General features: G+C 43.9%; 1 protein-coding gene across 1 annotated transcript in view; it reads left to right on the top strand.

Moving 5' to 3' along the window:
- The first annotated feature begins 3,901 nt into the window (after positions 1-3,901).
- MATR3 (matrin 3) overlaps positions 3,902-15,083 on the top strand; it is a 52,097-nt gene continuing 40,915 nt past the window's right edge. The window contains exons 1-7 of the mRNA XM_080676438.1: positions 3,902-3,990; positions 5,405-5,433; positions 6,693-6,776; positions 7,749-7,792; positions 9,376-9,531; positions 10,313-10,348; positions 14,626-14,709. The gene's annotated coding sequence lies outside the window, so the exon portion shown is untranslated. The remainder of the gene's footprint in view (positions 3,991-5,404; positions 5,434-6,692; positions 6,777-7,748; positions 7,793-9,375; positions 9,532-10,312; positions 10,349-14,625; positions 14,710-15,083) is intronic.

The following is a 15,083-nucleotide window of genomic DNA, read 5'->3' as shown; positions in this document are numbered from 1 at the left end:
TCTAATAAAAGAGTAATATGCAAATTGACCATCACTCCGACACACAAGATGGCTGCCCCTATGTGGTCAAAGATCCTGCCCCCATGTGGACACAAGATGGCCGCCACAAGATGGCCAGCAGGGGAAGGCAGTTGGGAGGGACCAGGCCTGTAAGGGAGGGCAGTTGTGGCGATCAAACCTGCAGGGGAGGGCAGTTGTGGGGGACCTGGCCTACAGAGGAGGGAAGTTGGGGGTAACCGGGCCTGCAGGGAAGGGCAGTTGGAGGGGGACCAGGCCTGCAGGGGAGAGCAGTTGGGGGGCACCAGGCCTGCAGGGGAGGGCAGTTAGAGGTGACCAGGCCTGCAGGGGAGGGCAGTTAGGGGCAATTAGGCTGGCAGGGGAGCAGTTAGGAATCAATCAGGCTGGCAGGGGAGTGGTTAGGGGGTGATCAGGCTGGCAGGCAGAAGTGGTTAGGGGCAATCAGGAAGGCAGGCAGGTGAGCAGTTGGGAGCCAGCAGTCCTGGATTGTGAGAGGGATGTCCGACTGCCCGTTTAGGCCCGATCCTACTGGGATCGGGCCTAAACGGGCAGTCGGACATCCCTGAGGCGTCCCATGTTGAAGAGGGTGCAGGCTGGGCTGAGGGACACACCCCCCTCCTGTGCACAAATTTTGTGCACCGGGCCTCTAGTTATATTAATAATTTAATTTCAACCATTGGAGGTTTATATACCTTTTACACAGTAGATATACTATAAATGTTGAACCAAATATTTATGAGAGAGTCAATCATGAGGAAGGGAAAATATGGGAATGCACAATCTACCCTTTACATATGTTTGTGATACCCACACAAATGCTTACTTAAAAATCATTGATTGATTGACTGACTGAACAATTATTAAATATTTCTCTACTGGTGGTTCCTGTTCAGGAAGGAGAGGAAAAGGACAGTCTTAAGAACAAAAGGGCCCAGCCGGTGTGGCTCAGTGGTTGAGCATCAACCTATGAACCAGGAGGTCACAGTTCAATTCCCAGTCAGGGCACATGCCCGGGTTGCAGGCTCAATCCCCATTGTGGGGCATGCAGAAGGCAGCCAATCAGTGATTCTCTCTCATCATTGATGTTTCTATCTCTTTCTTCCTCTCCCTTCCTCTGAAATAAATAAAAAATATATATATTTTTAAAAAAGAACAAATGGCAACAAGGAAGGAAGCAAGAAGAGGATAAAATGGAAGAGAAAGGGAGAAGTAGGCATGCAGGTTGGGGACCTAGTGTCCCTTGGGGCCAACCTTTCCATTATGAAGTCAAACTCAGAACTAAGGGCCTACCTTAATCATTTGCCTTTCATCTGGTTGCATTTTTTTCCTGGAATTTCTCCTTTTCTTTTTTGTTATTATTTGTAACAATTTTGTCTTCAAGAATAAGAAACAAGCAAAAAAGTAGAAAAATAGTTGATATTACAGGTAAAAGACCATATAAATCAACTCACCATAATGAATTCAGAATTAAAAGAATGGAGGTTAAGAAGGTTGAGTAAGAGCCCTAGCCAGTTTGGCTCAGTGGATAGAGTGTTGGCCTGTGGACTGAAAGGTCCTGGGTTCGATTCTGGTCAAGAGCACATACTTGTGTTGCTGGCTTAATCATATCCTATCTAACAAAAGAGTAATATGCAAATTGACCATCACTCCAACATAAGATGGCTGCCCCCATGTGGACACAAGATGGCTGCTACAAAATGGCCAGCAGGGGAGGGCAGTTGGGAGGGACCAGGCCTGCAAGGGAGGGCAGTTGGGGGCGATCAAGCCTGCAGGGGAGGGCAGTTGGGAGGGACCAGGCCTGCAAGGGAGGGCAGTTGGGGGCGATCAAGCCTGCAGGGGAGGGCAGTTGTGGGGGGACCCAGGCCTGCAGGGGAGAGCAGTTGCAGGGGGACCAGGCCTGCAGGGGAGGGCAGTTAGGGGCAATCAGGCTGGCAGGGGAGCAGTTAGGCATCAATCAGCCTGGCAGGGGAGTGGTTAGGGGGTGATCAGGCTGGCAGGCAGAAATGGTTAGGGGCAATCAGGAAGGCAGGCAGGCGAGCAGTTGGGAGCCAGCAGTCCTGAATTGTGAGAGGGATGTCTAAATGGGCAGTCAGACATCCCTCAAGGGATCCCAGATTGGAGAGGGTGCAGGCTGGGCTGAGGGACACACACCCCTGTGCACAAATATATATATATATATGAGGGTTGAGTAAGAAAGATTTTTTTTTTAAACTAGGAAATGAAAAAAAATCATAATCTAGGTTTTCCACTAAGGACACTGAAGGCCTATTCCTAAAAAAGGTAGCCATCTTTTTAATATAACATGAGAACATGGCCCACAGCTCAGCCTTACTCATAATGGCTGGCCTTCCCTCAACACAATCCTGCTTTCTACATGGACTAATCTGTGAATCCAGTGGTCACCAGGTCATTGGTCCTTCTCTCTAATTGAGGCCTTAGTTTCTCCCTAGCTTCAATTAGTCCCTGTCTCTTTAAAGCACACATGCATACATACACATAAACCTTATCTTTCCTTTTCATGAATCCTCAGGATAGCTCTTCCTTCTCCATTTTGTGTGTTTGGAAGGAATGAAAACAAAATATATGAGATGCCAACGTAATTTCTCCTTTAGCAGAGCTCCGAAGGACAATTACCCTCCCAATCTGCCCAGTTTTATAGCTCTCATAACCCCCCTTCATGAACACACTGTGACAGCCGGATGCTGGCCGTGATTATGGCAGCAGTCTTCAGCCACACTCCTATTTAACTGCAAAGCAGAGCTCCTGCCTACCAAGCCAGCACAGCTCATGTGACTTGTTTAATTACTGTATTTATGTAAGTCTTATTCCAACCACAGCCTGTGTCCAACTCCCATCAAAACTGGAGAGGATTTGTGCTTGCCACTTCTCTAGTGGCTCTCTGGCCTTCTGGCCTAGGGTCTCTTGTAAAATCAATTTAGGGCTCTGGGCTTTCTCAGCAGAGGTCTGTGTGCACAGGAAGCATTTTTTTGTTTTTTTTTTCATTATGAAAAAGCTGAGAAAAGATGATAAAACATGTTGGCAGATGCCAAGAGCAGTGGCTGATTCCCAGGGCTCACCTGGATCAGCAGAGCCTGTAGAATAGGGGATGGAAGGGGTGGGACAGCGAGAAAGGGGCTCCAGAATTTGGGAAATGGATTTAAGAATTACTGCTGCTGAGCCCTTGCCCCTCTGGGCTCTGGCTTCACGAGCTGTTCAGCAGGATAGAATCATACTGACTTCAGCTAGATGGGGAAGGAAGTTTTAACGTTCAAAAGAAATGCTGGTAATTTGGTGAGCAATCTGGCCTCTCTGTCTGATTGTGCCACGGTGCAAGTCTGGCAGAGAAAGCCAGTGTTCTTTAGCTGCTGCAGCTCGGCTAAGGATCCCACTGCAGGCCCCAGGGATGTAGTCCCTCAGGGTTAAGCTGTAGGAGTGACAAGCATAATCTACCCGAAAATCTCCTGAAAACCAAGGTGACCTTTGTGGGTGGGCGAGCCATTAGCCGAGTGAGAGCGCTGCTGGAGAAAGGCAGAAAGAGGATCAGCGTGGGTTGAGCCTGCAGGAAACGAAAGGCGCCATACGTGTAAGAACCTGCGTCCCGGGGGCGCTCAGCGTGGGTAGGCAGGACACACGGCTGCACCAGGACACACCAGGTTTTCTCTTTAGCAACTCCAAACCCAGCGCCCCTTCAATCCATAAGTAACAAAGGGGATGAGTCAAATAAATGCAGTCCTTGTTAGAATTCCTACCCTTTCTCTTCTGGGGTCTAACTCCAATAAGGAGTATGCTCATCTATGCCTCGGCATTCGCATTCTTCCAATTCGGTCTTTCCTGGGCGGGACTTCAGGGCCTCGCCCACTGGGGCCCCGCCCAGGAGCCTCTCCGGGGCGGGGCTCTCCTCTGCTCCCGGCTTCCCTTTCCCCTGCGGTCCCTGCGGGGACTGGAGTGTCCCGGCCGAGCTCCGCGCACGCGGTGAGTAAGGACCAAGTTGGGGGAGGCCTTGGAGGTTTACCTGCCGGGACAAGAGGCAGCAGTGGGAAGCTTCTTTCAAGGCACGAGACGAAACGGGTTCGTTTCCTCCTGACCCCGGATTTGGAGGGCATCTTGAAAAGACTCTGGGAGTTCGTAGCCCTAGGATCGCCCCTTGTTTCCTACCATCCATCCCTCTTGTCCCTGGAGTCACATAGAGCTGGTCGTGGAGATCCTTGCTCCCCAGGCACGAGGGCCAGGGGCTTGGGTAGGGTTGTGAGGAACACGTGGCCGGTGGAGTTCCGGTAGTTCCTTCAACCCAAGGCCCTGAAAGGGATTCGTATTTAGACCTAGACAGTAAGCCCCCTGTAGTTTACTTTTTCCTCTAAATCATTTGGAGGGGGTTAGGAATGAAATTAGAGATGCCTGGGAAAAGGTATGGTCTTAGATACCCTAACCTGAAATTTAAAAAAGGTAAGTTATAAGGGTGAGTTGGGTGGGAATGTTCATTAGCATTCTTGCAAACATTTTGGTTGTTTTCAACCAATAGTCGAGGATCTTTGGCAGGAATGTCAACCTGTCTCAAGTTCCTTTCACATCCAGTACTGCGACCAATAACTTTTCTGAAGTACTGCTTTTATAGTTCTTTTTTTTTTTTTTTTTTTTTTTACAGAGAGGAAGGGAGAGAGAGTTAGAAACATCGATGAGAGAGAAGCATCAATCAGCTGCCTCCTGCACACCCCCTACTGGGGATATGCCCACAACCAAGGTACATGCCCTTGATCAGACTCGAACCTGGGACCCTTGAGTCTGCAGGCCGACGCTCTATCCACTGAGCCAAACCGGTCAGGGCTGCTTTTATAGTTCTTAAAGAGACCCCATAATCCAGGCCCTCCTCAACCTAGTTTTAACTAGCCTTCCAATTTCCCCTCCCAGAGTAACGTTTCCTTTCTCCTCACTTGTATCCATCATCTCCTTGCCTGTAATATGACTCCTGATAACAGCAAGTGTTTAGCGAGTGCCTGTTCTATACCAGATATTATCCTATGAGCATAATTTATGTTCCATTTAAGTCTTCCATCCACCTTGTATACAGAGTACTATTAATAACATCTCCTATTTTGCAAATGAGGAGACTGAGGTAGAGACTTTAAGTTACTTGCCAGCTGTTTATTGGCTGTTAAGCTTCCTGATACTTATTGACCAGACCACTGATTTGATCCTGTTGAACTGCTGAGGGACATAAGTAACAATAACGTGAAAATAACGTTAACCAAGGGAAAATTGTTCTATTGCCTGTTACTGTTTCTGTAGCTCAGGCCTCACATAGTTATGGGGTTTGTGGGCTTGGGGTCTTGAACCCCACATAAGTGTTAAGTAACTATTGGCTGACTAACCTGGAGTGCTTTGATTGCAGTTGTGGACTTTGGACAGATGCAGCTTCAGGTGAGTACAACTCCATTCACCTAGCTTTGGCCCCAGCTGTAGGCAGCTGTCTAGGTTGCCTTATACCTAGGCAAGTGTTACACTGCTGGAAGAACAGCAGCCCATAGCTGGTTGGCATTCTGGGCCTGGTTCATGCCAACTCGGTTGTTAACTATACCAGGATGCCAGCATATGTGCTTATCCAATCTGTAAGAGCATGACTTGGAAGGGAGAAACCTAAAAATCCAGACCTTTCTGAGTGGTTCTGGTCCAACAGGTTTGGCTGGTATGAGGTCTCTTGAATCACACATTGGAAACAGAAAAAAGGTAATCAAGCCATGAAGGGATGTATAAGTAGAGAGAAAAAGTCAGGCTACCAAGTACTCAGGGGGCCTTATACAGGCAGGAAGTCCATGGGATTTTTGCTAATTTCTGTGAAATAAAAGTTCATGGCTCCCACTCCCCCACCATACAAAGCTAGTCAAGATGATCCCTCTATAGAGGGATTTCATAGCTGTACTTTTGTACTTATAGGAAAATGTTGATGTGAATTTGCTTTAAAATTATGGGCATTCTCTACTTCATTAATAAAATATAAAAATAGCAATTGATTGAGGGGCTCTAGACACTTGGCCTACCTACAACTGTAATAATTCCTGGTTTAGGCTGACCAAATATTTGTGGTTTCTTATTTCAGGGGTGAACAAAGTTGATGCCTTTTTGGAACAGTAAATCTTGAGCCCCCTTGGTAATGATTTTGCTTTGGAATGCTAATTTCCTGAGAAGAGATCATTCTCAGTTCTAGGCAAACACTTTTCACTCAGGATAATACAGGAGATTATCCATTAGAGCTGACTTAGTTGCTGCTTCTGTGAAAAGTGACTTCCTAGTTTCCATAGGAGGAACTGGTGAGGATGTTGGGGAGATGCGGGAGTTATTTATCAAAGCTAGGTTCTATCAATTGGCTTCCCCTTAAAAGGATTCTCTTAGCTGGATGCTTTGTTTGAATACTTCAGATGTTCATTGTGAATATGCCTTTTACAAAGCATATGGGGTCTTAAAACTAGTGATATTTAGAGGGTTTGAGGAATGGTTAGTTTTAATGGTAATCATAGGCAAGAAAAAGGCAAATAATGGGAAATGAAATAATTTATGTGAATATTAAAAATATAGTAAATTATAAATAGCAGGTGACATTCTATTTACATCTACAGAAGTGTAGCCTTAGGAGCTGCTGTTTTAATCTGTGGTGTTGAACAGTGAAATTTTTTTCTTTTTAGGATGACTTGAAAGTAGGGGATCCTTGGCCCTCCTGAATAGAGGAAATTAGTGGCAGGTGGACAGTCTGTGTATGGAATTTTCAGGTAAATGTCCCTATTCATCCCAATATTGCCTATGTGTCAGGCCTTTTGTTAGTCGGTGTCCATCAGAAAACATTGGGAGGCAAAGGCACCTATATGTGTCCCCAACAAATTCAGCCTGAGTAAGATTTTGATAGTTGTGTGAAGGCATGTAGGATCTTTGAGATTATCTGTATCATTCCATCTGAGGAATTTATAGGGAGATTGTACATTCCATAAGGGCAAGGATACTGTACCTTGTACACTGCTAGATCCCAAGCACAGTGCCTGGCACATGGCAGGAACTCTCTGAATGTTGGGTAAAATGACTGAAGCCATGGCAAAGGGTTTCTTGTTTCCTATTCATTTAAAGGATTTGGCAGCATGGTCTTCAATCAGTGCTTCCAGGCCCCTATGTTGCAGTCAACATTTAATTCATGGGGATACTTGTATCCATGTCTTCTGCCTGGGGTACCTGGTTATCTGAAACAAATAAGAAAGCTGTTTCAGGAATTATCCAGCGGTTGTCAGCTATCCAGGCTAGTGTGATGCCTTGGATGGTGTTACACTGTTGGAAGAGCAAGCGCTGCCTTTCATGAGGTCTCGCTCCAAGCACTGTTTTGGTGTTGTGGCCGAGTACCTTTGGGCAGTGTTTTGCACCTCTGAGAGTGGAATAACTCCTCCTGTGGAGTTGGTCCTAGTCTGGGTGCAAACAACTTTTTAAAAATATATTTTTACTGATTTCAGAGAGGAAGAGAGAGATAGAAACATCTATGATGAGAGAGAATCATTGATGGGCTGCCTTCTGCATGCCCCATACTGGGGATCGAGCCCGCAACCCAGGCATGTGCCCTGACCAGGAATTGAACCCTGACCTCCTGGTTCATAGCTCGATGTTCAACCACTGAGACATACCAGCGGGGCTAAACAATTTTTTTCTGTTAGAAAAGGACCCCTGTTAAGGACAGCCTGTCATTCCTTTTCTCTGAATTCTAGGTGCCTTCACCAGAGAAACCTGTCTCCATCGGAACCTCAAATGTGTATGTAATTCTTTTGTCGTGTAGGTCCTAATTAACTTGGTTCAGCTCAGATGGGTGGTATGAAATAACAGAAAGATAAATATATGTTGGTCTCTGCCCCTGGGTCCTGCCCCAGAGCTCTTAAAACATTTGTAATTTCCTAAGTGATAAGAACACTAAGAGCATCTTGTGTTTAATATTCAGCTTTTTTTAATTTTGGTTCCTGACCAGAGCTCCTAAAGCCCATAGAATTTCCCAGGTGATAGGAAATTCTTCTAATGGAGGATGAGCACCAGAAACACCCATTAGTCAGAAGCACTGTAAATAACTAGACTTATAATTTGGAGGTAGGAGGGGCACAGTCTTGGGGAATGTGCCCTTAACCTGTGATATTTGATGGTTTCTAGGTGTAGATACTGTCAGTATTGAGTTAAATTGTAGGAAACCCAGCTGGTGACTCAGATTTACTTGGTTGGGGAAAAAACCCACATAGCTGGTGTCAGGAGTGTTGAGAGTGTGGTGGTAGTGTGAGAGCAAAGGAAAATCAGAAGTGAGTTTTTCTTTTCAGGTAGAAAACTAAACCTAAACTAAACTCTCATTTTCTAGAGCTCTGCTATGCAATACAAATGGCTATTTAAATTGACAAAAGATTAAGTAAAATCAGTTTTTCCATGTCAGTATCTAGTGACTACCATTGGACAGTTCAGAATAATTCCACCAATGCAAAAACTTTTATTATGCAATGTTCTAGAGGGGGGTTGGCAAACTTCCTGTAAAGGTCAGGATAATATTTTAGGCTTGTACACCACATAATCTCTGTTGCAACTATTCAACTCTGCAGTTGTGTAAAAGCAGCCATAGACAACATAGCAACAAGTGAGCATTACTATGTTCCAATAAAACTTCATGGGCACTGAAATGAGAATTTCATAACATTTTATTTTTTTATATATTTTATTGATATTTTACAGAGAGGAAGGGAGAGGGATAGAGAGCTAGAAACATCGATCAGCTGCCTCCTGCACACCCCCCACTGGGGATGTGCCCGCAACCAAGTTACGTGCCTTTGACCGGAATCGAACCCGGGACCCTTCAGTCCGCAGGCCGACGCTCTATCCACTGAGCCAAACTGGTTTCGGCTTTCATAACATTTTTAGTGTTGCAACAAAAAATTTCTCCCCAACCATTTTAATCTCGAAGGTCTTTCAAAAACAGGTGGCAGGCCCTGACCAGTGTAGCTCAATTGATCACTGGTTCAATTCCTGGTCAGGGAATATACCCAGGTTGCTGGTTTGATCCCCAGCACAGGGTACATATGGGAAGCAACCAATGGCTGTTTCTCCCTCTCTAAAAAAACAATAAAAGCATATTTAAACAGATGGTAGGCCAGAATTGGCCCGCAAGGTATAGTTTACTAACCCCTGTTCTAGAGAATGAAATTCAGGCCTTGAGACTTGACAGGGTCAGGGTTAGTACCAATGTATGAAAAGTTCCATATTGTTAATACTTTTGCATTACAGCAAACCTTTACCATACAGCCTTCATCTTTTAGAGGACTAAGGTGACTTTAATAATTCTCCTTTTTTAATGTATACCTAAGGAAGAGGTCCTAAGAAAGAACAGCAGTCTCAAGTTGCAGCAGAGCCTGATCACAGCCTCAGTCCTAGATATAGAAATAGAAATGGCTTCGCCTGGCCAGAGTGGCTTAGTTGGAGCATCATCCCATGGACCGAAAATTTGCTGGCTCAATTCCTGATCAGGTACATAACTGGGTTATGGGGGGGAAGGCACTTAAGGAAGGCAACTGTTGAATAGTCCTCTTCCCCTCCTCCCCATACCCCCATCTCTAAGCATGTCCTTGGGTGAGGATTATAAAAAGAAGATCCCTGGCCGGCATGTTTCATGGTTAGGGCACCTGCCCTCGACCAGAAGGGTCTCAGGTTCGATTCCAGTCAAGGGCACATACCTGGGTTGCAGATTCCCTGCCCCAGTTAGAACTCATAGGGGAGGCAACCAATTGATGTGGCTCTCTCACATCAATATTTCTCTCTCCTCTCTTCCGTTCCCCCCTCCCTTACAAGCTCTCTAAAATTCATGGGGAAAAAATGTTCTCCAGTGAAGATTAACCGAAAAAAAAAAAAAAAAGGAAGAAATGGCTTCTACGGAAAGGGGAAATATTTACATATCATGAATAGCCAGGGTTTAAAATATGGGATTTCAGTTCCTCTGAGCATACACATCGTCCTGACCATGGTAACACTACCCAGGTGTGAAGAGAGGCCCCTGTGTTGCTACTTGAAAAGGGATAATTTACTTGGTATTTGGCTTGTATTTAATACCTAAGAGGTTTCAATGACTTAATCATGCACATTAAGATAATTTTATAGGATTTCCTGCTTGATAAGTGAAGTTAGTCACCGATTACTCCCTGTTGACTTGATTTTCTTTATTTCCTGGTGAGCCTAAGATGAAGTAAAACATTTCAAAGTAGTATTGTATTCATTCCTTCTCTTTCCCTATCATCTTTTTCCCATGCTGCAGTGGAAACTGAAATTGGACTGGCAGGTTTACTGGTCTGTAAGTATCCAAGCAGCCACCTCCTGCCATAGGTAGCAGTTAGTAAAGACAAGAGCCCATCTTGTTGCCCTGCTCAAGTTTCAAGTTTAATATATTATACTAGAGGCCTGGTGCATGGATTCGGTCACCAGTGGGGTCCCTTGGTCTGGCCTGTGGGGATCAGGCTGAAACTGGCTCTCTGACATCCCGAGGGGTCCTAGATTGAGAGAGGATGGTTCTCGGGTGACCCGGAATCAGGATCCCTCCTCTGGTTTCGGGTGCATCACTTGAGAACCGCAGCTGCCAAGTTATTGCAGCTCAGCAGCTCCTGCATTGAGCGTCTGCCCCCTGATGGTCAGTGTGTGTCATAGCTACTGGATGGACAGTCGAACAGCTTAGGCTTTTATATAATATATAAATTAAAAGGAAAAACTACAGCAGGATGAGTAGGGGGCCCCAAGTAATCAGGAAAACAAAATTTCAGGGGAATAAATTCTACAGGTTCCAAAGGGACACTAAAAGGAAGCTCAATGCCTGGGCATTTACACAAAGGAGAAAACAACCTTATAACAGCAATTAATTAAGAACTTTAAAAAGTGACAGTGACTCCTGTTAATTTTGCTGCTTAATTGGGGCTTTAAAAATAGCTTCTAGTTAATGGGCCTGTCAATATTCTCTTGGGAAACAATTTCACTGAATTAACAAATCAACTATAAAACTTAGAATGTCTGCTTAAAAATATCTTTCTCTTTATTGCTTTTTTCAAAAAATATATTTTCTTGATTTTTTTACAGAGAGGAAGGGAGAGGGAGAGAGAGTTAGAAACATTGATGAGAGAGAAACATCGATCAGCTGCCTCCTGCACACCCCCCACTGGGGATATGCCCGCAACCAAGGTACATGCCCTTGACCGGAATCGAACATGGGACCCTTGAGTCCGCAGGCCAACTCGCTATCCACTGAGCCAAACTGGTTAGGGCTCTTTATTGCTATTTTAATGAACCAACTTGGTGGGTCATATATTTGTCCATTGAATATCTTAAGGGCTGTTTTAAAGATATTCTTATTTTGCCCCTCCCAGTTCTCCAGTAAAGGGCCTTTGGGGTATGAGAATGTTCTATACTGCTTTATTACCTGAAAAGGGGGTGGTAAAATGGACCTTGACATTTGTTTTATTTTAAATTAGTTACAGAAAAGTTGTGACGATAGTATAAAGAATTCCCATCTACCCCTCATCCAGTTTCCCCTAATATTTACTGTTATATTTGTCACAATGGACTAATGCATACATTATTAACTAAAGTCCATACTTTATTCTGATTTCCTTAGTTTTCATCTAATGTCCTTTCTCTGTTCCAGGATCCCATTGAAAGTACAATTAGTCATCATGTCTCTGTAGGAACCTCTTTGCTGTGACAGCTTCTTAGACTTTCCTTGTTGTTTTTTGATGACCCTGAGTTTTGAGTCAGGTTATTTTGTAGAAAGTCATTCTGTTATGATTGAGTTTTTCTCATGATTAGGTTGGGTTAAGGGATTTTGAGAAGAAGACCACAGAGGTAAAGTGCCATTCTCATCACATAATTAAGAATACATAATATCAGCATGATTTATTACTATCTAGAAAAATGATTTTAGTATGTTTTTATTGATTTTTGAGAGAGAGGTGTGGGGAGCTCAATGGGCTGCCTTGAGCCTGCAACCCAGGCATGTGCCCTGACTGGGAATTGAATCGGGGATGCATTGGATGACACTTAACCAACCAAGCCATACTGGCCTTGGGGTGATTTATTACTGTTGATCTTAGCCTTGATCACCTGGCTTCGGTCTGATTTGCCAGTTTTGTCCATTGTAAAATTCCTCTCTCTCCAATACTGCACTCTGCCATGAAAATCACCGTGTACAGCCTATACTTAAGGAGAGGGCAGTTTTGCTCTCCTTGGAATTTTTCAGAAAGAAACTGGTCTTTTCTCCTCCATTTATTCAACTTATTTATATCACTATAGACTCATGGATATTACTGTATACTTGGGGAAATATTCTAATAATATTTTGTTCAGATTGTTCCAGCTTTGACCATTAGGAGCTCTTTCAGTTCACTCCTGTGTCCCATCAATATGCCCCATCATTGTGAGGTTATTGTTATTTATTAAGGACTTCTCAGTTTATGGCACTATAAAATGCTCCAGGCTCATCTTATATATTTCCTATCTCAATCCCAGAGTCAACCATTTATTTAATGGGCCCTGGTTCCTTTAATATTTAATGGTATTAAGGAACTAAGATCTGGCTGTTCATGGTAGAACTATAAAATATATATGTATACCAGGATCCATAGTTCATTGCTCCCTATATTCTATATCATTCCATTTTTTAATATGCAGTGCATTTTGTCCCATTGTCGTTTATTCTCTTTCATCTGGAAGAGAGCCTATTGCCTTTTATGTGGATGCTGTAGACCCCAAGTAACTGATTGTTTTTACCCTAAGAGCTCACAGTAGAGGATGGGAAATTTTTTTGATCAGCTGCTGGTCAAAGGGAGGGCCAAGCCCAGGCCTTAGTATCCTAATGAGTTAAAGGAGAATGGAGATGCCCTCAAGAAACAGTTTCTTGAGTTAGAATCATGGCTTCACCAGTGTGGCAGATGGAACTTTTTGTCCTCTTCAGTTGTGATTCTCTAGAGGAGAGCTCGAAGGGGTTAACTCAGCCGTGGGCAAACTACGGCCCGTGGGCCGGATCCAGCCCATTCGCCTGTTCTATCCGCCCGTGGAGCCGAAAGAGCGGAGGGTTCTCTTGCTCTCCCCTCCGCTCCTTTACTTTGAATTTGTATTAGTTCACACAAACACTCCATCCATGCTTTTGTTCCGGCCCTCCGGTCCAGTTTAAGAACCCATTGTGGCCCTCGAGTCAAAAAGTTTGCCCACCCCTGGGTTAACTAATGTTGTACTATGCTGGCCGTTCCAGGCAGTGATGGGTTGGACATGAGGCAATGAAGAGGAGAATGAAAGGACAGAATAGAAAAGTTCTGTCCCAGCCTATACTACCACTCCCATGGCATTCTATCCTTTTCTACACTGGCCTTTCATTTCTTGCCTCTGTAGCACCCAATCATAATCTGTTTTCTTCACGGGACTCTTCATATTAAATTTCTCAGATCCCTAAACCCCCTCATCTTTGTATGAAAGTTACATGGGTGAGATTGAGGAAGAGACAACCTATAATTATTCATCTTGTCAGAAGACTGGTCATTTAACTCCTACCCTTCTGTGGCTTTTATCAACTGAATCCTATGCTAGATAGTGGGGATAAGTGGTGAATAAGACACTGTCCCTACTTAACATGGCCTGTCAAATCTAGCCCATAACTTTCTCACCTCATCTACCACCTTCAGAGGTCACACTGGTTTCTTAGTCTTTGATAAGCCGTTTGTGACTAAGTTTCTGCACATACTGTTTCTCTTTCTGGTTCTATTTTCCTTCTCTACTTTGTCCACTTTGAGATCTTAGCTCAGATTGCACTTCTGTAGAGAAGCCACTTTGCCTGACTGAGCACCCATTATATGTGTCATTGCACCGTTTTACCACAGCTAGAGTCAGATGCCATGTAAGAGTCCTTTGAAAAGGCATTCACCATCTTCTAAAGGTTTATCTCCCATAGCTAACTAAAGAGCCTCAGTTGGTAATATTAATATTTATGTGTTATAATGTACGTTAGAGTAAGGCCATAGGAATATCCTGTTTTTCAATAATACCCAAGTAAGAGTAATGAGATTGCTAGTTTTCTTTAAAATTTTTTTGAAACAAAAACCTTGAAAACAAAGGTGTCATTTCCAAATCATTTCCTAGGGGACATTAAAAGATAGAATATAGTGTACAACTATTTGAAATTAAATTTAGCTTCAAAAAGTACTTAATGAAAATAATGGGTTTGCAGAGGATTTGTTCAAATTTGATACATCCATTAACTAAAATATGTGGGCTTTTGTGTATATTGGTGGGGGGAGGTAACCTGTAAATGTCTTCATAATTAAGAAAATTTGTGTATAAGTTATAACTGACAAGGAGATGCCAAGATAAAACTTCGAACCAGATTTAAATGGATAATTTTAACATGTTTACTCTGGGACTTTATAAAAATGAATAATCTTTGAAACTATGCATTTGTCATTTTAGGATTTTTTTTATATAAATATTCTTCAGGATATGTGGCAACATAGAATATTGACAACATTTACTGTACACTGACTATGTTCCAGAACTGCTAATAAACTCATTCAGCACATCTTTTAATCTTCTCAACAGCTCCACAAGGTAACACAGTTCGTGGATCCAGGAACTAATGTGTCAGTGATTCTCCAAAGATGGCAGTTGGCTTGGGGCTTTCAGGTAGTGCTCCCAAGTCTTTACATCTAACTCTCATAAATATCTACTTGTCTTTGTTGTCATCAACTCATTCAGACTAGCATCTTTCAGTGTCTACTGAAATGTCTGTCTTGTAGAGTCTTTACCAGGGGTCCTCAAACTTTTTAAACAGGGGGCCAGTTCACTGTCCTTCAGACCGTTGGAGGGCCGGACTATAGTTTAAAAAAAAAACTATGAACAAATTCCTATGCGCACTGTGGGCTCGGGACGAGTCGGCTGCTAAGCAGGACAGGCAGCGGCACCCGGCGGGCCGCATGTGGCCCGCGGGCCGTAGTTTGAGGACGCCTGCCAAATGCCAAAGACTTTTTTTCAGGACATTAGCATCTTAGCCACTCTTG

Source organism: Plecotus auritus (genome assembly GCF_963455305.1).
Source record: "Plecotus auritus genome assembly, chromosome: 6".
Taxonomy (NCBI): domain Eukaryota; kingdom Metazoa; phylum Chordata; class Mammalia; order Chiroptera; family Vespertilionidae; genus Plecotus; species Plecotus auritus.
Note: the sequence above shows the minus strand (reverse complement) of the source record. Positions and strands in the feature narration are given on the sequence as shown.